The sequence below is a fragment of the Canis lupus genome, chromosome X (genome assembly GCF_048164855.1).
Source record: "Canis lupus baileyi chromosome X, mCanLup2.hap1, whole genome shotgun sequence".
In the NCBI taxonomy this organism is placed as follows: Eukaryota; Metazoa; Chordata; class Mammalia; order Carnivora; family Canidae; genus Canis; species Canis lupus.
This window is the reverse complement of record NC_132876.1, coordinates 102,094,441-102,118,047: the sequence shown is the minus strand read 5'-3', so window position 1 is coordinate 102,118,047 and position 23,607 is coordinate 102,094,441. Positions and strand designations below refer to the sequence as shown.

Genomic DNA, 23,607 nt, shown 5'->3' with positions numbered 1-23,607 from the left:
TCAGTTAAGTAATAAACAGCATAATAACACTTTTGTGTGTCAGCGTAATATTAGTTTCAGGTGCAGAATTTAGTGATTCAGCACTTCTGTACATCACCCAGTGCTCATCACAAGTGTCCTCCTTAATCCCCATCACCTTTTTCACCCATCCCCAACTCACCTCCTCTCTGGTAACTATGTTTATTCTCTATGGTTAAGAGTCTGTATTTTTTCAGCCATAAAAAAGAATGAAATCTTGCCATTTGCAACGACATGGTTGGAGCTACAGGATATTATGCTAAGCAAAATAAAGCAGTCAGAGAAATACGAATACCATATGATTTCACTCACATAGGGAATTTAAGAAACAAAACAAATGAGCAAAGAAAAAAGAGACAAAAGTGTACATATATTTTAATGAAAAGAGAAATCACAAGGAATTTCTGGAGCTTTAACAATTGAGATTCATTTCTTCTGAGGTCTCTTTACACAATTTTGTAGAAATGCTTATAGAGAAATACTTTCTGTGCAAACTGGTTTCCAGAATGTACTACAACTCCAAGCACTCCTACAAACCTAGGGACTTGTATAAGAGAGAGAGAGACCCTGAAGTTTAAGTTTCTTTACTCTCAGAAAATTTGCCACCATATATATATTTTATATATCATAAACATTAATAAATATATTAAAATTGATAAATAAATGTCAATTTATTAATAATTGATATTAATCTATTAATAAATAATATATTAATGTATGACATATTATATAGTGGGTAGCCAGCATATGGAGCTTAGTTGTGCAAAAGATACAATTCTTTTTATTTTCTCATATCCACTTTATTTTTATTGAAGATCTCTACTGGAGTAGTGGAAAGTTGTTCTCAGTTCAATAGGGTTTTATCCTATTCCTTAGAGATTTGGTCAAAGTTCCTGGAGACTTAAAGGTGCAAAGGAATGAGAACAGATAATTCTTTTTATTTTATTTTATTTTATTTTATTTTATTTTATTTTATTTTATTTTATTTATTTTATTTTATTTTATTATTTTTGTATATTTTTTATTGGAACCGATATTTTGGTTGGAGCCAATATTTTATTGAACCAATATTTTTATTGGTTCGATTTGCCAACATATAGCATAACACCCAGTGCTCATCCTGTCAAGTGCCTCCCTTAGTGCCCGTCACCCAGTCACCCCATACCCCCGCCCTCCTCCCCTTCCACTACCCCCTGTTCGTTTCCCAGAGTTAGGAGTCTCTCATGCTCTGTCACCCTCTCTAATATTTCCCACTCATTTTCTCTTCTTTCCTCTTTAATCCCTTTCATGATTTTTTTATATTCCCTGTATGAATGAAAGCATATAATGTTTGTCCTTCTCTGATTGACTTACTTCACTCAGAATATACCCTCCAGTTCTATCCATGTTGAAGCAAATGGTGGGTATTTGTCGTTTCTAATGGCTGAGTAATATTCCATTGTATATATACATAGACCACATCTTCTTTATCCATTCATCTTTCGATGGACACCGAGGCTCCTTCCATAATTTGGCTATTGTGGACCAACTGTGGAAGGAGCCTCGGTGTCCATCGAAAGATAATTCTTGATAAGGTCATTGAAGAACCAGCGTATCTAGGGCCATTGTATAGCCATTTTTTCCCTTGGTTCTTTTGTTACCAGGGCTTGCCCCCTTTCCCTCCCCTTCCTGGGACACTACAATACTTAGACTCTTACCTGGCAGGTTATCTCCAGAATAGCTCATCCAAGTTGTTTACAACCAACATATGTGCCTGATAGGTCGACAGCAGACCAGTACAGATCATTCTCTATTTTGAATACCAGTCTATTATTTTCTCCCCACCCCGTAAATAAACTTCTAAGATTTTTTGGGTAGAGACATTTTTAAAAATGAAGAAATTCTCATTCTTGATTTTTCCCCCATTTTCAATCAATTCTCAACATTCTCTAAGGACTTTAGATTTTAGGTGTCTATATCCAGAAGAAACATGAAAGCTCTTTTCTTTCTCATTCCTCCCCTGAAGCTATGAACTTAGGAATTTGAGTGGGGTGGGTTGGGGGACAGAGTGGAAATGGTATGAAAAGTAGTGAATAATTGCTAGGAAAACAATTAGTTAAAATTTATTAAATAATCTAACTGTACATTTTCCAACATATAAAAGATGTCATCAATGATTATTACATTAAATATATGCAATTTAGTTTTAAAATTTTACTTGATTACATTAATCTATGAAATATCTTACTGATTTTTTTCCTTATAGTTAAAGTTTGAATATTAGCTGGCTTCACATGGAGAATATAAAGATTCTGCTGCACCACTTTTGGACCCCAACAGTGAATGTATCATATTACTCTTTTGATATATACTGAAAACCAATTATATGACAATGTTCCAGCGTTGGGAGTGTAGTGGCTCACAAAAAAAGCCTCTGTCCTAATGAAGCTTTGACTTTACTGGGAATAAGGATAATAAAGATGTATACACATTTATAATGTCACCAAAGTACAGGTAAAGGCTATGGGAAAAAAAAGGGGGGGGGGAGGCAGGTGAAGGCTTAGAGACTGAATATGGTAATCAGGGACAGTCTTTTACAAGAGCTTTGAAAAAATTAAGAGTGAGCCCTGTGAGTATCTGGAAGAAGTTCCCTGACAAAAGGAGCAAGTGATGGAGGCACTGTGAGAAAGGCAGAGTCCCTGGGAAGAGGAGGAGCAGCCTAGAGTGATGGGAGATGGAGAAAAGTTTCAGAGCCAGATCCTGTGGTCAAGTACAGTGATATAGGCCTGGATAAGAACTTTGTATTTTATTCTCAATAAGTGTGATGGGCTTCTGAGAGTTCTTTTTGCTTTCGTTCCTTAGCTTTGTTTCTTAACCAGAGTGTCATGTGTTTCATAAACAGTGCACAATGTCACTACTTTTAGGACTGACAACTTAATTTCAAGGCATATATACTGAAGTATAACCAGGTCTCATTTGCATTCTAAATTTAATAAAAATAGGATGATATATAAATAAAGTGTATAATTTTATTTTTAAGACTAGCAGTTTATAGCACATGAATTTGGTCACAAACATGTATTTAGCTTAGAATATGCTGCACTCTATATCAAGCAAATAGGCTATTTCTCCTCCCTTTAATCACAATGCCTGACAGGTGACAGACATGTTCTATAAAAAATGTAATAAAAAAAACTTTAGAAAACATATTTTTCTTAAAAAAGAAATTTTCAAGTCAGTGTAGTTAGTGCTGGCATCATAGAAAAATATTTGTGAAGATTTTTCTAATGTAAATTGCAAACTTAACCATGTAAGGGTTTCTAAGCTAAATGACTCAACTGGAGACACAAACAGAATACCAGAATTTTTTTGCATGATTAAGTTGTATACTTCAAAAAATGATAACTATGTCAAAACTTATTCCTTGAACTGGCCACTATACATTACTTTTACATCATCTATTTTAAGTATCCCAATAAATCCCTTAGGCTGTATCCTAAGGAAATAATCAGAGATACGAAGAAAAAATTTAGGTTCTAAGATATTTATCCTAGTATGATAAAAGCAAATTTGACAAAATATAAATTCCCAGCAATAAGGTAATAATCAATAGATTGTGGTATTTTGTATCATGAAGTATTACCATGATAATGAATGTTCACTATTCTAAGTATAAAATAAAGGACCGGGCTCTGTGGTTTTTGTGTTCCCATTCAGGTATATCAAGCTGTCAAATTTGATTCTTCAAGAAGTTCCTCTTTTAATATGACAAGTCTAACATTTGTCTTTTCCACTGTTACTATTATTAATCTTAATTTCAGAAATGCAAACACTATTCATTGATTTGCTTGAGGTCTTTTGGGATACTTCCTGGATTACTTTTGTCTACATATACTTCATTTTATTTTAACACTTAGAAAGCTGAATAAGCAGTCACAAGGACTTCTTGTCCCTGTTAAAGCAAAATGTACTATTAGTCTCATCTTTCCCTCAAAGTTTATAGATATATGATTATCTATCTATCTATTATCTATCTATCTATCTATCTATTATCTATCTATCTATCTATCTATCTATCTATCTATCTATCTATCTAATCTATCTATCTATCAACTATCTATATCATAGAGCTTGTCAAGGTCGTATATTTCTGAGTTTACTTCCTTCTGATTAAACAATAGTATATCTTTTCAATAGCTCATTTTGAACAGAGAAGATCTCACTTGTTATCAGTTTTATTTGATCTTACCTAATTTTTCCATTTTTCTCATATGTGCAGATTATATTGAAGTATGATAGTCAGTCTCTGGAAGTATTGCTCCACTTTATCACTTCACTTCAACCGTATTTTATCTTCCTCTCTGTATTAAAATTAAAATTACCAGGCAGCCGGGGTGGCTCAACGGTTTAGCGCCGCCTTCAGCCCAGGGCCTAATCCTGGAGACCTGGGATCGAGTCCCACCATCGGGCTCCCTGCATGGAGCCTGCTTCTCCCTCTGCCTGTGTCTCTGCCTCTCTCTCTCTGTCTCTCATGAATGAATGAATGAATGAATGAATGAATAAATAAATAAATAAATAAATTTACCAAACATTAGTTTCTTAAATTACCAGTATACTTAACCATTGATAAATTTATAACTTAATGATAATTTATAGGGCAGCCCCGGTGGCGCAGCGGTTTAGCACCTGCAGCCTGGGGTGTGATCCTGGAGATCCGGGATCGAGTCCCACGTCGGGCTCCCTGCAGGGAGCCTGCTTCTCCCTCTGCCTGTGTCTCTGTCTCTCTCTGTGTTGTACATAGATAAATAAATAAATTTAAAAAACAATTTAAAAATGATAATTTATAACTATAAACTTATAATGATATTTATTGCATAAACAAGTGACATATTTTATTAGATGTTTGCATGTTATTGGTAGTAGAATGTATGACATTAAGAAAAACAAATGATAAATTTTAAGTTTTCCTTCTCTGAAATGAATAGTTAACTGAAAATTCAGTATCTGTGTAAACTGTGAATGTGTTTTTGCTAAATTTGCCTACATTAGTGTCATATGTTCTGGCTTTAAATCTTGGAATGGTAAAGTTAGAAGACTAAAGGTTATCATATTTAGTAGCATTACCTATGAGAAATGTACTAAGAAATGAAACCGTAATGAGGCAAATCAACATAATTACTTCTTTTTCATGGTTTGGGCAGCACTTCACAGAAAGAAGGACTATAAAGTAGATGTGAGATCTCAGCTCCATAGCATATCTATACCATAAAGAGTTAGCTGTCATTTGACATCTGCACCAGAGAAAAGTCAGAGAGATTCTTCAAGACAGAATATTTTCTATGTAATGTAAAATTTTGATCTTCCAACAACTGCCTAAACTATGATGAAAGATAATATGTGTTGTAATGGTTACTGGAACAGCCTTTGAAGCCAGCCTTCCTTAGTTCAAATCTTGGATCTGCCATTCACTGTTTAACCCGTCTGCCTCAGTTTCTCTTCGGTAAAATGGGAATAAGAATAATATTATTTATTCACTTCACAGAATTTTCTCAATGTCAAATGAGTGACTAATGTGTATAAAACACTGGGAACTATAGCTGATAATTATACAGTGTTCTTTAAATATGTGCTACTATTATTTTGATCCCTCTTATTATTACCCATTCACTTTTCTCATATTTCAGAAGTATTACCTATGATGGCTTGTGAGGTGCTGGCAAACATTTCAGAAAAACAAATCAAATAGGAAAACAAACAAAATCAACTCCTGTAGCCAGACTTTAGGAGATTTTACTGACATTTGAAAACTATTTTTGCCATCTAATTCTAAATGCATCTAAGCAAAAGGCTAGCTTTTGTTGTGTTTTAAAAGCTAAGTTTTATGTAAATCTGATCAGAATAAAGAAGGGAGAATATACATTTGGTTAAACTACAAAAATGCTAAAATGTTTAGTCTCCTTTTCCATTCATCATCTAGAAGTAAATTATGGCATGATACACCTTTATAAAATGCTCTTAAATTTTCTCCAGTCTTTTTACATAATCTAAATCCAAAGAACCAGGGATTATTTGAATACAAGCATAACTACAACTGACAAATAATCTTATTTTGTTTTTAAAAGTTCTTGGGACCACAAATGTAAAATAACTTCTTATCAGTTAATATGCCAAACCAACCAGAATGAGTTGTTTAGTGACCTTTATTAAAAAAAATACTTCGGGCAGCCCAGGTGGCCCAGTGGTTTAGTGCCTCCTTCAGCCCGGGGTGTGATCCTGGAGACCCGGGATCGAGTCCTGCATGGGCCTCCCTGCATAGAGCCTGCTTCTCCCTCTGCCTGTGTCTCTGCCTCTCTCTCTGTGTCTGTCATGAATAAATAAATAAAAATCTTTAAAAAAATACTTCCTAAAAAGGCATAATATTACTTTAATCTGACAGGATGGAAAGGGAACATCTGCCACATAAACTGTTTTTTTAAACCCTATATTGTATGCATAACCATTGAATCTTTATTCAGATGTCCAAAGTTTCCAGAAATTTTATATGTATACTGAAAAATAATTTATTAAAATTGAATAAAACCAGATCTTATTATAACAACTTTAATTACTTCTTTTTATAAATTCGTTCACTCTAATTATAAAATTAATACACAGTTATAGTAAAATTTTTGAACATTGCAGGCACTCGTTGAGAAAAAAATGACCCTAAACTAAAAATGGCCTTACACAGAAAGCAGCTTATTGGTAGTAAATTTCTTTTTTTCTTTTTTTAAAGATTTTATTTATTTATTCATGAGAGACACAGATTGAGAGAGAGGCAGAGATACAGGCAGAGGGAGAAGCAGGCTCCATGCAGGGAGGCCGATGCGGGACTCGATCCCGGGTGTCCAGGATCACACCCTGGGCCGAAGGCGGCACTAAACCGCTGGGCCACCAGAGCTGCCCAGTAAATTTATTTCTAGATTGCTCAGTCTTTGTATATATTCATATAGCTATCTCATCTTGGGTTCCTACCAGATATATAGCCATTTCCTCCTGCTTTTCTAAAATTAAACATTATTCCATGGATATTTCTGTGCTACTCTTTATTTTCAGAAAACCCGATTATAAGGGTTCCATGATAATTATTCATCTAGATTTTATTGGGACTCCAACCTTGTGTGCCTTTTCATATTTCCTTAACTATCTCCTTCTTTCACTTTCTTAGGTGGTAGGCAAACTATTCTAGGTCATGCCTCCCTTTTTTGAACTTGGATGAAACAGTACATTGTGAAGAGCAAAATCCAACTTCCAGAAGGGTCACCAAATTAGCAGGGGATTAGCTACCCTGAGGTCAACTTTGACCAATAGGAAATAAGAAACGGAAGAGATCAGGGCATATAAGTATCCCTCTTTTCTTTCTTCTGTGGACTACTCCCAGGACTGGCTACCTTCAGGAACAGGTCTCATACGCTAAGTCAACATGGCTTCAGAGTTATCTAATCTGTCTTTTTTGTGGCTTAGTTGAACCAGTAGCAAATGTGGCTATTTATTGCTTGACGTTGCTTTGCATCTTAACGCATTTCCTTTTTATCCTTACCCCCACTACACTGGGCTAACAACTCCCAAGTGAAATTTAAGCAAATTAATCCTTCAGGTTTCCACTTTCTTAAGAAAATTAATTTTTCTTAATTTATTTAACAATTTTCATTTCTTGAAGAAGCTATTGCCATTGTTTTGCTATTATAAATATTTAGCATAATAATATATAGCCATTTTGTGCATGTCTTTGACTGCATTTCTTTCTATTTCACAGGACCGATGAGAAATGCCCTTGTTAAGGCTCTTAAAATATTCATTGTAAATGGATTTTTCAGAAAGGTTATGCATATATTTATATATATATATATATATATATATACACATATATACAAACACACACACATAAATATCCCCACAAAAAAGTGAAAAGAATGCTCATTGCCAAAAATGTGTTTATAACTTTAAAATTTGCCAATCCAATGATCTTAAGTGGCATTTAAAAAAATATGTAGGCATTACTGAGATTGAATATTTTTTCATGTATTTACTGGTCATCCATATTCTTTTATAAATTGTCAGTTTGTGTTCCAATTATTTATAGGAAAGTAAGTTTCTGTTGCTTTATAAGTATTCTTTAATAATAACAGCATCCCTTACTGATTTTTTAAGAAATATATTTTATATATCTATATATGCTCTTTTTATGATATTTTAAAATTTAACCATATATACCATTCTGTCACCTACCATTGTGTTCATGTATAGAAAATTATTCCTCATATAAAAAATGGAAATATTCACATATGTTTCATGAAAAATAGCTTTCTGTTTATCACTTATCTAAGTATCCTGGAAACTCTTACTTAATAATATTTCCTTTCCCTATAACTCTTCTAGACTCTGTGCTGGGAACTCTTTACTAATCATAGTCCATTTTTTTTTTACCATTGGACTGGTATCATACAATTTTAATTAAGGTAGTTTTAGATATATCTAAGTTCAAGCTTTATCAAATTATGTTTTATTATGAGGATAATAAATGTACATGTTAAATAAAAAAATATTACTGAACTGACTAAAATTAAAAAGTGAAAGTGTCTTCCTTTTTCACACACACACACACACACACACAATTTAGTCATCTGCAGTTAATGGTTTTTGAGTTTAGGTTCATGGTAATTACCATTATTACTTCAAAAACAGTTTTATGTACCAAATATAAAATGTGTACAGTTTCTTTTCTTAAGATTTTAATTATTTATTCATGAGAGACACAGAGAGAGGCAGAAACATAGGTGGAGGGAGAAGCAGGCTCCCCACAGGAAGCCTGATGCAGGACTCAATCTCAGGATCCCAGGATCACGACCTGAGCTGAAGGTGCCCAATGTGTACAGTTTCTATATACAACATTTACATTACTTCCCTCTTGTTTTCACAGTATTCTTTTTACTTCTGGTAGTTTTATCTATTTTTTTTTATTTAAATGATGTACTTGAATTTGCATTTCTTAATATCTCACCTCTAGAAAATAACTCCCTGTTTTTATTTTTTTTAAGATTTATTTATTTATTTTAGAGAGGAGAGGCAGAGGGACAGAGAGAATCCTGAAGCATACATTTACATTTACAGTCATTTCTCTATAATTTTAAAAGATTTTCTCTATATGTTGATGTTAAAGCCTGAAAAGCAATAAACAGCACTTCTCATTCAACTATCCAAATGTATGCCATACAATTAAGTAGTACAACTGATTAGTCTTTGAATCATTATTTTCTGCAAAGGGGAAAAATACTGTATATATATATATATATATATATATATATATATATATATATATAATGGGTCTTCTTTAAATTTATTTTTTAATTTTCTTGAATTTCCTAGGTCATACTTTGATATCAGTGTTTTTTATATTACATGTTGCCATCTTTCTTAGATGTCTTCGTTTTATGTCTTTGATGTCTTTTCTTTGCCTTTTAAGCAACTTTTTCATAGATATTAGACTTCTCTGTTCTTAAGTGTCTGAAAATACATTTATACATGAATTTGACATTCATGGATGATGAATGATATGACTGGGTACAGAATTCTAGTTTCAAAATATTTATTTTTCATAAAAATTTAAAGATATTGCTTATGTTTTTTTTGTGAAAAATTACCTCCCCACACTTCTCCTTTCATTGCAAATAAAATTTATTTTCCTCTACAAAATCTGTAGGATTTTTATTTTAATGTTGATGATGAAATTTACTTATTCTACTGGGCAGTGAATGGACCCTTTAAATCTGAATATTTACATCTTTCCATAATTCAGGGACTCTTTTTTTCAGTTGATTAGTTCCTCCTTTCTCTGGGGTTACCTGAATCTACACACCATGAATTTACACACTTATCCTTGACTTTGCCTCAACTATTTCGAGAGATTTCTAGATCTGCAATTCAAGCATAAGTTATGTACATTTGTAATTTAGTCCATTGAATTTTAAATATCCAAGAATGTAGTTTACATGTCAGATCTTTTTTGCTTTCATGGTTGATTATTCTTATGTCATGGAAGCAATATTCATCTCAGTTCTCTCAGGATGTGAATTAGATTCAATTTATTTCATTTTTCCTTTGCATGTTTTGATTCCTTAATTCTGTTATTGTTTGTTCTTCTTTGACCATCTCCTTAACACTTTGTGTTTTTCCTCAAGTGCACTGTCATATGTGTTGATTTATTTATATTTTTAAATGAAGTAATTGATTACTTAACATTGGTACACAGCATGCTGGGTTCCACACTAGTGCTGGTTGTGCTTCTCCGATAGAACTTTTCCATAATTAAGGCTGACCACTGATTCTGTGTAAGTAAACAAATATTACTCTGTAGCAGTTATCGACTTTTGTATGGATGGTGAATAGGCAAAGAGGCATACCCAAGGTCTTCATAATTGCTAAACCAAAGAATTTTACTCTGAGAATCAAAATCTCTAATATATTTATCTTTTTTGTCCAACACTTTCCTTTTTATAATCCCTTGAGGCTTGTCTCAACTTCAGTTTAGCTTCCTCGCCAAGACACAATACATTTACTAGTAACCTTGTCCCAGAACAGAATATTTTATCTAGAAAATTTTCTTGGACTTCAGTCTGAGGGAAAAATTCAATACAGCCAGCTGTTCTGTTTATGACTGTAGACAGAGAAGCACAAACATCCCAGGTGTTATCAATAAAGTTTCTTAAAATAATTATCTTGAAGATGACCTACAGCTCAGTCTGTCTTTGATAGTTGTTGACTCTTAGCCTTCTCAGAGTTTCCTTGAGAACATCTGCTTACTTGCCGTGTTAGCTTCACGTTTGGCACTTCTGAATCTGCTATCAGTCTAAACTCATTGGCTTTCTACCTACCAATAATCATCTTATCTAAAAATACAAAGTTGTTTTAATTGACAATTCTATTATAGTTTATATATAATACTTGTACAAATAATAAATATATTAAACATATAATAAAGAAAGAGAGAATTCTTTATGAAGAATTGGCTCCCATAATGATGGAGGTTGAGAACTCCCATGATCTGCCATCTGCAAGCTAGCAGAAATCCCGGGAAATGGTGGTGTAATTAAATCAGTCTTGAGGCCTGAAAACCAAGGGAGCAGATGCTATAAATCCCAGTCCAAGGGCCAGAGAAAATGAGATGAGATGTCCCAGATCATGCAGTGAGGCAATGTTGAGGAGAGGGGTGGTTAAAAAAGCCAAATTCCTAATTCCTCTGCTTTTTGTTCTAATTAGGCCTTCAACTGATTAGCTGATGCCCACCCACACTGGACAGGACAACTACTTTACTGAGTCCATCAATTTAAATGCAAATATCATTCAGAAACATTCTCATAGACATACCCAGAAATTATAATTAATCTGGTCAGATAACTTGACAATTAAATTTAACCATCAAAACTTGATACAAGTCTCTATTCAAATCCTTAGGTCTCAACATAAAGTTGTATAGAATTCTTCATGAAGTTCACATTCAACTTTTATAGTTACACCAAAATTCTACTAGTTTATTATTATTATTATTGATGGGGTATATTTTTCATTATATTTCTACATTATCTTTGATGGTATATAGAATTTTTCATATTTACTTATTTTTTGTTCTCAGCAATAAAATAGATTTTTAGTTGTGATCATTTTTTCAGATAATTTTCTGAGTTTTCACGTAGATAATATCTTTTACAAATAACAGTAATTTTCTTTACTACTTTCCAACAGCTACATGTCATTTTGTTTTTCCACATTCTTCCATAGGCTAGGACTAGCAGAGAAATACCAAAAAGCATGATAGGAACATCATCTTTCTATGATTTCAGAATGAGAGATGCCAATTCAGTATTTGGTAATACAGATAATACAAAGGTATTCATTATTATGTGAAGCAAGGATCTTTATATTTTCCATCCATTCATTTTTAATTAGAGTTAATATGTCCTTTTATTAATGCCTTTTTGGTACATTGTTCCATTTTTATATTTTTAAATCTCCCACTACTTCAAAAACTGTAAGTATTGAAAGTTTGTCATCTGTAGTCTGATGATTTTCTAACCTTCTACAAGTCTGGGAATGTGATGCTATGCTAGAAAAGAACAACATTAAACTACTATTTAGAATATATTGATCTGTTTACTGGCCAATATGCTCTTAGGGCCATTTCTTACTTTCCTCTTACTATACTCTGCTCAGGGGACTTAGCCCCACAACTGCAAAGCCCATACTCCTTTACCAATTAGCATCTGACTAATGCTGTCAGATCAATCCTGTCAATGGGAGCCACTAGCAGGAGAGGGTGAATGGAGAGTGGAGACCAGATTCTAGGTTATTTCTCCCACCTATCTGCTTCAGATTACCTTTTTGGTGTGGCTCCATCTCCTTGTGGTTGTAACTTCTAGCAGCATTCCTCCTTCCCAAGTCCCAGTTCCTTACAGAAAGCCCCTACTCCTGTTTCTTTGTACCACTACTTCCTATCCTTGCTCCTCTAGTACTAGGTTTAGCCGTGGCTTCCTCCTGTGCTAATAGCCAAATTGCCTCATGGTCCCTTGTTTGCCCTTTCAGTTCTTCTAATACTTTTTGGACATAATATTCCCAATATTAAATTTTCTCTACTGAACTCTATAGCTTAAATTCTCTCTGCCTGGCTTCTGACTGATATATGCTTTTAAATTAAAATTGTTATTTAATAATCAGCTGAACAGGTGATGGGGCAAAAATCAAGCAAGACATAATTACAAGAAAAAATTAAAATATAATTTGAAAATAGAGACTTTGACATTTCCTTCTGCTCCTCTTTATATCTAATAATTCTATCATCCAACTAAAAAAGTACTTTAATACCTAGTAAATGAAATAATATTATAAAAAGGGAGATTCACCAGCTCATATATATTGACTTGTGTACCTTAATTCTCAGCCCAAATCTATAAGCTGGATTGCCTCATATGTACCAGAAAAATCATTTAGCTTAATTCTGTTTATGTTTGATAAATAATATACAATCAGTGTACCAGAAGAACATTTTCTTAGAGTATTAGAAAGAGTATTAGAAAAGCTTTCCTACTTATTTTTTTAAAATATTTTATTTATTTATTCATAATAGTCACAGAGAGAGAGAGAGAGAGAGGCAGAGACACAGGCAGAGGGAGAAGCAGGCTCCATGCAGGGAGCCCGATGTGGGATTTGACCCTGGGTCTCCAGGATCGCGCCCTGGGCCAAAGGCAGGCGCTAAACTGCTGCACCACCCAGGGATCCCGCTTTCCTACTTTAAAAGTATACTTTCATCAAAAGTCTTCAGGATACATAAGTAAACACAGAAATATCATATAATAAAAAAGTAACTCTCAACCATATTGGGTTTGCACTTTTAATATATGATCCTATATTTTTAACATACTTTTCTTAGATTAGTCATGTTAAATTCTTAAAAGGCCTATTTTTATATTTTATGGGGAAGGCAGAATGAAATTAACAAATACAAGTATATTTTAAAATTGGATTAATTTGCTAATACTTTTAGATGAGAGAATGGAAAGAAATTAATATGGAAGAATACATGGATAGCTGGGTTATCAGCATTGATCTAAGTGAATTCATTTTATTATTTTTATTTTCTATTTCAGCACAGAAATAATTTGGTTTCATATCCCTTTATTTATTGAACTAGATTTATTTTACATCTATACTTTCCTTCAAATGTTAGCCTTTATTTAAATAATCAAAGGCTTTTGCTAATACATTCAACTCATATAGGATTTAATCTCATTTAATTAATTAAAACTATTCTAACGACATACTTCATACACCTTTGAATAAAGGTAATACCATGACTTAGCTAACTTCAGAAAACTACCTTTATCCGAAGGTCTAATTTTGAGAGAATTTGGATTTATGGTATTATGTGTTATAATAATAAACTCAATATCAAGAATTAGAATTATCAGAAAATTTTTAAATGGGGTCAGCATGTAAGTTTTCATAATGCATAGAAGGAGATAAAATCTGAAGTATTTCAGAGGTGTATTTGAAAGTTATTTTGAAGACTGTAAGATTGCCATAAAAAAGAAACAATTGCTGCATCTCCTTAATACATTCTTCTTTCTTTAATGAGTTTTCAAAAGTGATATATTGGTTACTTTCACCTCCTTCACCTCTTTTTTCCACATCTGTACATGCCATTTCTGCCCAAGACATTTATTTGAATTATTTAAGGATTCCATTTAAAAATGAGGCTTGCGGTAGTGGAGAAAGCCTAGGAACGATGCATTCTTCCCTGGAAAACAGAGTGGAGGGGAAAGGTGGGATTGGACATGGAATTGGCTTATAAGCATATCCTTAGCTGGGATGAGGAGAAAGAAACACCAATTTCTCAAATCAATCCTTTCCATCCTCAGGACTTTGAGTACTTAATGTCATTGTCTCTACCAGATAACTCACCACACTGCTACACAAGTATCTCTTTGTTGCACAGTTATCATCATGGGGCCCTGGTATCTCTGAGAACAGGGACAGCATGTTCTGTATCCCCAGTACAGAGGATGGTGCTTGCCACATAACATATATTTAATAAAAGTTGTTAGGTAAAGTAATTAAATGCCCAGCTAAGAAGTGTAGCATAGTGCAGGATTTCCACTATGTCAGTGCTTTTTTTTTGAGTTCTTTCTAGAATGGTTTCTAGTATTGATTTTTTAGAGACACACATGGATAACCATCTACTTTGCCAGCAGCCAAGTATGTTTAGCTTTCTGCTTAGCCTTTATATTAAGTTATATATTTTAATAGTTACATTTAAAAGGACCTGTAAGTAATTTTTTCACAACCAAAATCAAAGCAAACAGAATTTAAGGGCTATTAGAAACTTACAAAGAGCTTTTAGCATATTATCAAATATTTAATTCTTGTTAAACCTACACCAATTTCTGTATTTTCTAGATAAAGTTTCATATATAGTCCTTGCCCTGGAAAATTTACAGGCAAAGGAAGCCTAAACAGAAATGGGACACGCACTTTTTGTCAACACTTAACAATATTATAAGATGTCAATACTATAAGATGATGACTAAGAAAGGCCTATAAAGTACACTGAAATGGTAGACCGCATAATTGAGAACCTGAAATGGTACCACATAATCTAGAACCTGCATCCTAATATACATAAATAAAAAATCTGAAGAAGAAAAAAACATATAATCAGAAAGCTAACAACATGATGAGGAAATAGAAACACCATATCTTGGAGAAGACAGAAATTAATAGGTGAAAGCAGTACTTGCAATGCTATATGCTACCCTTTGCAGGTGGCTAAGAGGGCAACAATAGCTGTGATAGGCTCAAAGGCTAAGTGAGCAAAAGATAAATTTCAGGTCCTGCCAAGATGGAGAACAGTTTTGTAACCTACCTGTCATTTAGGATAGTTCCTGGGATCCTGGAAACTAGGAGCAATTATGAACCAGAAAGAAATCTGTCCTTGCATGGACTGAAGCATAGTTTTAGGTCATCTAGTTTCTAAAAAATCTCAAACTCTAAAATTGGATTACGGTGATCTTAGATTGCTAAAGCCTCCAAACACTTGGCAGTAGGGGGGAAAATCTCCCTGGAAGCTATTAGCACAAATACATGAAATCATCATATTCATGTACAGAATACAATAAAATGTCTAAATAAGTGTAATCAAACAACGGATCTATACACAACAAAAAATAACCCAGTACATGATGAGACAAGATGATTGACAGTCCTACAATTAGTACAGATACTATATATAATACACAGAAACTATAAATCAACTATGCTATCCATGATCACAGAGCTAAGTGCTGAACTTAAAATATTCAGCAAGAAACAGCAAAGTATAAAAAGTAACAATACAATTTCAAAAAGAACCAATCAGAAATTCTAGAACAGCAAGATACAATGATCAAAATTAAGAAGGTAAAGGATGGATTTTATAGCATACTTAATTTAGCTGGAAAAGAAAAAAAAAAACTATTGTGATTTGTAAGATGGGTCAGAAAAAAACACCCAGAATGAATCAGGAAGAGAAAAAAGTAAATGAAATATAGAAGAAAGGCTAAGAGACAGAGAATACAATTAAAAGTTTTAAAATACATCTAATGGGAGTTCAAAAGAAGAGAGAAAGAAAATGAGACTTAAAAAATGGCTATAAATTTTCTAAAACTAGGGACGCCTGGGTGGCTCAGTGGGTAAGCCTCTGCCTTTGGCTCAGGGCATGATCCCGGGATCCAAGGATCAAGTCCCACATCAGGCTTCCTGTATGGAGCCTGCTTCTCCCTCTGCCTATGTCTCTGCCTCTCTGTCTCTGTGCCTTTCATGAATATATAAATAAATAAAATCCTTAAAATTTTTTTCTAAAACTAATAGAACATATCAACCCATACATTCAAGAATCCCAATGAATCCCACAAAAGATAAAAGAAATTCAGACATATGTACAATATATCTGTGGGAAATCAAAGCAAAAAATAAGTAACATCTTTTAAAAAACTCATGGGAGAATCACATTTAGAGGATCAACAAAGGGCAGCTTCCTTTGTAACATCAACAATGAAAGCCAGGAGCCAATGGGATTATAGCTTCAAAGTATTAAAATGATCACCAACACAGAATTACATATTCTACAAAAATATCTTTCAAAAATTAACAGAAAATAAAGACACTGACTGGCAAACAGAATCATGAGACTCCATCACCAACTGTCTTATAATAAAGGAAATAACAAAAAGTGTTTCTAAGGTAAAAAAAAAATCCTAAATATAAAGTCTGAGATGCAGGAAGGAAACAAAACTATAAATATGAGGAAATCTAAATCAACATAGAGTACATGAAATAAAAAATAATAATAGCTGTCAGTGCTTAACATTAAAGAATTAAACCCCATAGGAATAACATATACATAAGTCAAAATGGAGGTAATTGTAGTTAAAGTAAACTACATTGCCCACATTTTCTAAGAAGAGGGTAAAAATCAACAAATACTAGTCTTTGGTACTTCAGGGTTGCATGCTGTAATTTCTAGAGAAAAAGGAATTGAAGAAATAAAGAATATCATACTATAAATATCATAGAAAGGGAAAAATACATAATACCATGTTCAATGCAAAAAAAATATAAGGAAGGTGAGAAAGCCTAATAAAAAATGTAGGACAATATGAATGCAAGTAATAATTTAGTATTTATAAACCTCAATACATTCGTTTATTTAAGAAATGTAATGAATGCACTAATTAAAGGAAAAGAGATTCAGACTTGACTTAAAAAATCAATCATGTGCTGGGGTGCTGGGTAGCTCAGTTGATTAGGCATCTGACTTTTGATTTTGCCTCAGGTCATCATCTCAGGATTGTGAGATGGAGCCCCATGTTGAGCTCCACTCTGGACATGGAGCTTGCTTAAGATTTTCTCTCTCTCTCTTTATTTCTCTCCCTCTTTCCTTTTCTCACCCCCAAAGATCAACCACATGCTATTTACAAGGGAGTTATCTGAAACAAGCGGATATAATAATATTGAAAAAGCATGGAAAAAGTAAATGTACTATGTAAATCCCAATCAAAATAATTCAAGTATATTAGTATTATTATTTTTTATAAATCTTTTTTTAAAGATTTTTTATTTATTTATTCATAGAGACAGAGAGAGAGAGAGAGGCAGAGACACAGGCAGAGGGAGAAGCAGGCTCCATGCAGGGAGCCTGACGTGGGACTCGATCCAGGGTCTCCAGGATCATGCCCTGGGCCACAGGCGGTGCTAAACCGCTGCACCACCGGGGCTGCCCAGTATATTAGTATTAGATAAAATATATTTTAAAGCAAAAAAGCAATATTAGATATAAATATTATTTCTGAATGATCAAAAATTTGATTTGATGGGAAGAAGAATCATTATACCTCAAATAAAATGTACTCTGCATACACAGGCAAAATTTGACAAAATTACAGAAGGTGTAGAAAAATCTATAAAAACAGTGAAAGATTTTAGTATATGTCCCTGAACTGATAGATCAAGCAGGAAAAACATTTATAAAATATAGAATATATTAAGAGTTTTAAATTTGATGTAAAGGATATACAGATAATATTTTATCCAGTGAATTCATCACGCACATTTTTTTCAGGCACACCGGGAACACTTAAAATAACTAACTATACATACCAGGCCACAAAATAACTTTAAGAAAATTTCAGAGAATTAAAATAATGAAAGGCATAGTCACTAATCTTTGTAATTAAATGAAAATATCAATAATAAATAAATCAGGGCAGCCCCAGTGGCACAGCGGTTTAGTGCCACCTGCAGCCCAGGGTGTGATACTGGAGACTCAGGATCGAGTCCCACATCAGGCTCCCTGCATGGAGCCTGCTTCTTCCTCTGCCTGTGTCTCTGCCTCTCTCTCTCTCTCTGTCGCTCATGAATAAATAAATAAAATCTTAAAAAATAATAATAAATCAGAATCTCCTCTAACTTTAGAAATTATAAATACAGTGTTAAATAAACCATGGAAAAAAAGAAAAAAAAACAAAACAGAAATTAGAATGTATCTTGAAATAAATGAAAATAAAAATACAGCATGACATTTAGAGAATACTCAATGTATACTTAAAGGGAATGTTACAGTTTTAAAGCCAAATTTCAGAGATGAGGAGAGGGTGAAAATTGATAAGCTAACAAAAAATAGCATCCATCTCAAGGAAATAGCAAAAGAAAAGCAAAATAAACCCAAAGAATATAAAACAAAACATGTCATAGATAAGAAGATAAAAATCAATGAAATAGAGTTCAAATAAATAAAGTACCAACAAACCAAAAGTTAATTCCCTAAAAAGACTAATTAAATGGATAAACTCTTGAAGAGAAATCAAGAAAAAGTGAAAGCATAAGAAAGCCACTGTTAGAATGAAAAAAGAATATCAGATCCAACACATATCAAAAATACTGTATTACAAAAAACTTATTAAACTAGATGAATTCCTAGAGAAATGCATCTTCCTAAAATTGACATAAAAAGAAATAGAAAATCTGAATAGTAATGAAATTAAACAGAATCCATAATTTAATTTCCCTCAAAGCAAATTCCAGAACCAAGCAGCTTCATTAAGGATGAAAAAAACATTACATAAAAACATTTCCAAAAAAAAAAAAAAAAACACATTTCCAAAGAATAGAAAAATAGGGGACATCTCAACTCATTTTATGAGAGCAGCATAAATGTAACACCAAACCTTGGCAAGGACATTATGAAAAATAATATTATAGCTAATTTCTTTCATAAGTACAGATGCAACAATCTTAAAATATCAGAAAATTAAATACAATGATAAAAAGATAGTAAATAATAATAATTATTATTATTGTATTATAATAATAAAATGAATATACATCATTATCAGATGAGGTTTATTCCAAGAATGCAAGATTTCTTTAACATTAAAAATACCAAAAATTTTAACTCAAAAACATGAACAGGACCAAAAGGAGAAAATCACATATATCAATGAAGAAAATGTATTTGAGAAAAGTTACTATCCATTTTTAAAAAAGATTTATTTATGTATTTGACAGAGAGAAAAAGAAAAAAGAGATAGTGTGGAAGGGTAGGGACAGAGGGTGAGGGAGAGAAAATCGTGAGCAGACTCCCCACTGAGGATGGAGCCTGACAGGGGGCTTGATCTCATGATCTGAGGTCACCGCCTGAGCCAAAACCAAGAGTCAGGTGCTTAGCCAATTGCACCACCCAAGCATCCCAGTTAATAGTTATTATTAACAAACACTTATTAATCTAGAAAAGGAAATTTCCTGAATTGAATAAAAAGGGTCTAAATTTCTAGAGCAAACATTGTAGTTATCGTGAAATATTTTAAGTTTTCCCCTTGAACTCAGAAACAAGACAAATGTGCCTATTTATAACACTGTCATCACTTATATCTAAGATTTTGAAGGTTATCCCAGCCACTATAAGGAGCAGGAACACATACATATATACATAAAGACATAAGGATTCAACAAAACAATTAAATGTTTATTAACTTTTATTAATAACCATATAAAGTCCTGCATACAATTTTAAAAGGATCTACACACGAAATATTTAAAATTAATAAGGAACGTTATCAAGTTTGTGGGATACAAGTTGTTATAAACAAATAAATTGTATCATTATATTATGGTTTGTAAACAAAAATGAGATTAATAAAAGCATGTACAAAGTCACCTAGGGGGCACCTGGATGGCTCAGATAGTTAAGCATCCAAATTTGATTTCATCTAAGTCATGATCTCAGGGTCGTGGGAGGAAGCCCTGTGCCAGGCTCTGGGATCAGCATGAAGTCTAATTGAGATTCTCTTTCCCTCTGCCTCGGGCCTTCCCCCCATTCATGCTCTCTCTCTTTCAAAATAAATAAATAAAATATTTTTAAAAACATAAAATACTCAGAAATAAGTTTAAGAAATATACACAAGATGACATCACAAAATATAGCTGAGAGAAATTAAATAAGAGCTAAATACAAAAAAAGATGAACTAAATAATTATTCACTGATTGCAGAACTGAATGATTTAAAGATGTCAAATCTCCTTCAACTGAATATTAGATTCAATGCACTCCCAATCAAAATTTCTGCAGTTTTCTTTTTTAAAAATGGAAATTGACACACTGATTCTAAATGTGTATGGAAGCACAAAAGGCCAAGTACAGTCAAGGCAATCTTGAAGAAGAATAAAACTTAGTAACTTACACTACCAGATATCAAAAATGATTTAAAAACTACATAATTAGACAATGTGTTATTTACAAAAGAACAATAAAATAGGCCAACAGAAAAAACTAGAGAGTTCTAAAATGACCCACATATGCACAACAACTTGATTTATGACAACTGAATGCAGCAGGGAAAGAAGTGTCTATTTGTAAAAGGTCCTGGAACAATTAAACATTTATGAGAAAAAATAACTCATAATTTCTAACTCACACAATAAAAAAATCAGTTCTAGATGTACTGTGTATCTGCAAAAGTTAAAACAATGTAGTGTTTAGAAGAAAATGTCCCAGAATAAGCAACAGTTTCTCAAACAGGACACAAAAAACAATAATCACAATGAGAAAAACTAATAAAATAGAGTACATCAAGATTGATATACTTTTGGTATCAAAATGCCCTATTAAAAGAATGAAAAAAGAAGCCAAGAATTGGGAAAAGATAAGTATAGCACGAACTTCCAACAAAGTTCTTATGTTTAAAATACAGAGAACTTCCATAAAACAATAGAAAAAAGAGAGATAACCCAATAGAAAAAATAGACAAAAGACTCAAATCAGCACTTTGAACAGAGGATATCCAAATGGTCAATAACCATATGAAAAACAGTCATTTTCATTGATTCAATTTACATAAAGTTCAAAAACTTGGCAAACTTATTTTTTAGAACTTTTAAAACAAGGTAGTAATGTTTTAGAAGGCATAGCAATTGGAAAGAGCTATGTTGGGGGCTTTTGAGTTTTAGAAACAGATCGTCATGTCTGCAGTAATTTTTTTTTTCACATTACTGTCTCTGCTGTAGTTCTTTTTCTTGATCTGGATGATGGTTACATGGATGTGTTCACTTTGTGAAAATACACTGAGCTATAACTATAGTTAGCTCACTTTTTTGTTTTTATATACATTATACTTCAAAAATAAGTGTATAAACACGCTAACAAACTAAAGCAACAACAACAAAGACTTCACTGTGTGAATAAGAATAATTTCAGGCAAAATCCAAATTGTAGACCAGCTGTTTATGATTTGGCCTAGTAGATATATCCTAAATTTAAGGGTTAAAAAAACACGGGAGGGCAGCCCGGGTGGCTCAGTGGTTTAGCACCGCCTTCAGCCCAGGGCATGATCCTGGAGACTCGGGATCGAGTCCCACGTTGGGCTCCCTGCATGGAGCCTGCTTCTCCCTCTGCCTTTCCCTCTGTCTCTGCCTTTCTCTCTTTCTCTCTCATGAATAAATAAATAAAATCTTTTAAAAAAATAAAAATTAAAAAATAAAAAAAACACTGGAAGAATACTAAAGGTCATTCAGGAGAAAGAGCAACCTTTATAATATGACCTCAAATTCAGAAAATATATATAAATGATAAATATGACAGATTTAACTACAAAATATTAAAATTCTGTATGTAAAATAAATGAACAAAGTAAAAATATAAATTGGGAAAGTGTTTGCAACAGATACTATAAAAAGTCTAAAATACTGTAAACAAAATATATCTAATAGGCTCTTTTTTATAGTTAATACTTTTTGTCTTTTATTCAACATGTTCCACTTATGAAAATGTAATGGCTTTTTTTTGGTATATTTTTATTTAACTATCAGTTACTTAACATACAATGTAATATCAGTTTCAGGTGCAGAATTTATGGATTCATCACTTACATACAATACCCAGGGGTCATTACAAATGCTCTCCTTAATCCCCATCACCTATTTAACCCATCCCCCCACCCACCTCCCTCCAGCAACCCTCAGTTTGTTCTCCGTAATTAAGAGACTGTTTCTTGGTTTGCCTCTCTTTATTCTCCCTTATGTTTGTTTGTTTTGTTTCTTAAATTCCACATGAGTGAAATCATATGGTATTCTAAGGGATACATGTAGCCCAATGTTTATAGCAGCATTACCAACAATAACCAAATTATGGAAAGAGCCCAAACGTACACCGATAGATGAGTGAAATAAGATGTGAATATATATATATACACACATATATATATACATATATATGAATATTACTCAGCCATTAAGAAGAATGAAATCTTGACATTTGTAATGACATGGATAGAGCTAAAGAGTATTATGCTAAGCGAAATAACTCAGTCAGAGATAGGCTACGTCTTGATAGGAAATTATGGATGATTTTTATTTCTTCTTTAGACAGCTCCCTACTTTCAAAAATAAGGATGCCTTGTTTTAATATCTGAACAGTATACAATGAATTTTTCTAAAATATGTTTTAAAAATATATTCATAAATCAAGAAATCGCAACTTCCTCTCAGAAGTATTCTTATTTCCTAATACCAGGTAATTTTTATTTCATAAATTAGCACTTTGGTTTACCTATTATTATCACCCATTATTTCATGCTACCATACTCATTCTGGGTGAGCATATCTCTTGATATTCTTATTACTGCATATCTCTTATCAAGCATATCTCTTGATATTCTTATTCTTATTACTTATTACTGTCTTCTCAAATATTTTGTGTATCCTTGAAATCTTAAATATACACATAACTAACATCTTACTAAAAATACTACTTCTTATAGTCAACAAATGAACAGCAGACTTTCTTGTAAAAAAAACATCTTTTAAAGTGATAAAAATCAGTTACCTTAACCACATGCTATAGTAAAAATCAAGAAAAAGGTGTGCACTCCTGGGAAATTGCCATTTTGATAATTTTTGTGAAACAAATTTGACTGAAAAAGTCTAGTTTTCTTAACTATTAATATCATAGAGGGATAATAATTTTCTACCTTACAGTCTCTTCCAATCTTGTGA

The 23,607-nt window shown here is 32.8% G+C and overlaps 1 protein-coding gene and 1 long non-coding RNA gene across 4 annotated transcripts in view; one reads left to right on the top strand and one right to left on the bottom strand.

Moving 5' to 3' along the window:
• LOC140628832 (melanoma-associated antigen B10-like) overlaps positions 1 to 23,607 on the top strand; it is a 46,265-nt gene that overhangs the window by 4,200 nt on the left and 18,458 nt on the right. The window lies entirely within an intron of this gene.
• The window catches only part of LOC140628834 (uncharacterized), a 34,762-nt gene continuing 15,765 nt past the window's right edge, over positions 4,611 to 23,607 (bottom strand). For both annotated transcript variants that reach the window (XR_012026768.1, XR_012026769.1), the window contains exon 4: positions 4,611 to 4,783. This is a non-coding gene — a long non-coding RNA (uncharacterized lncRNA). The remainder of the gene's footprint in view (positions 4,784 to 23,607) is intronic.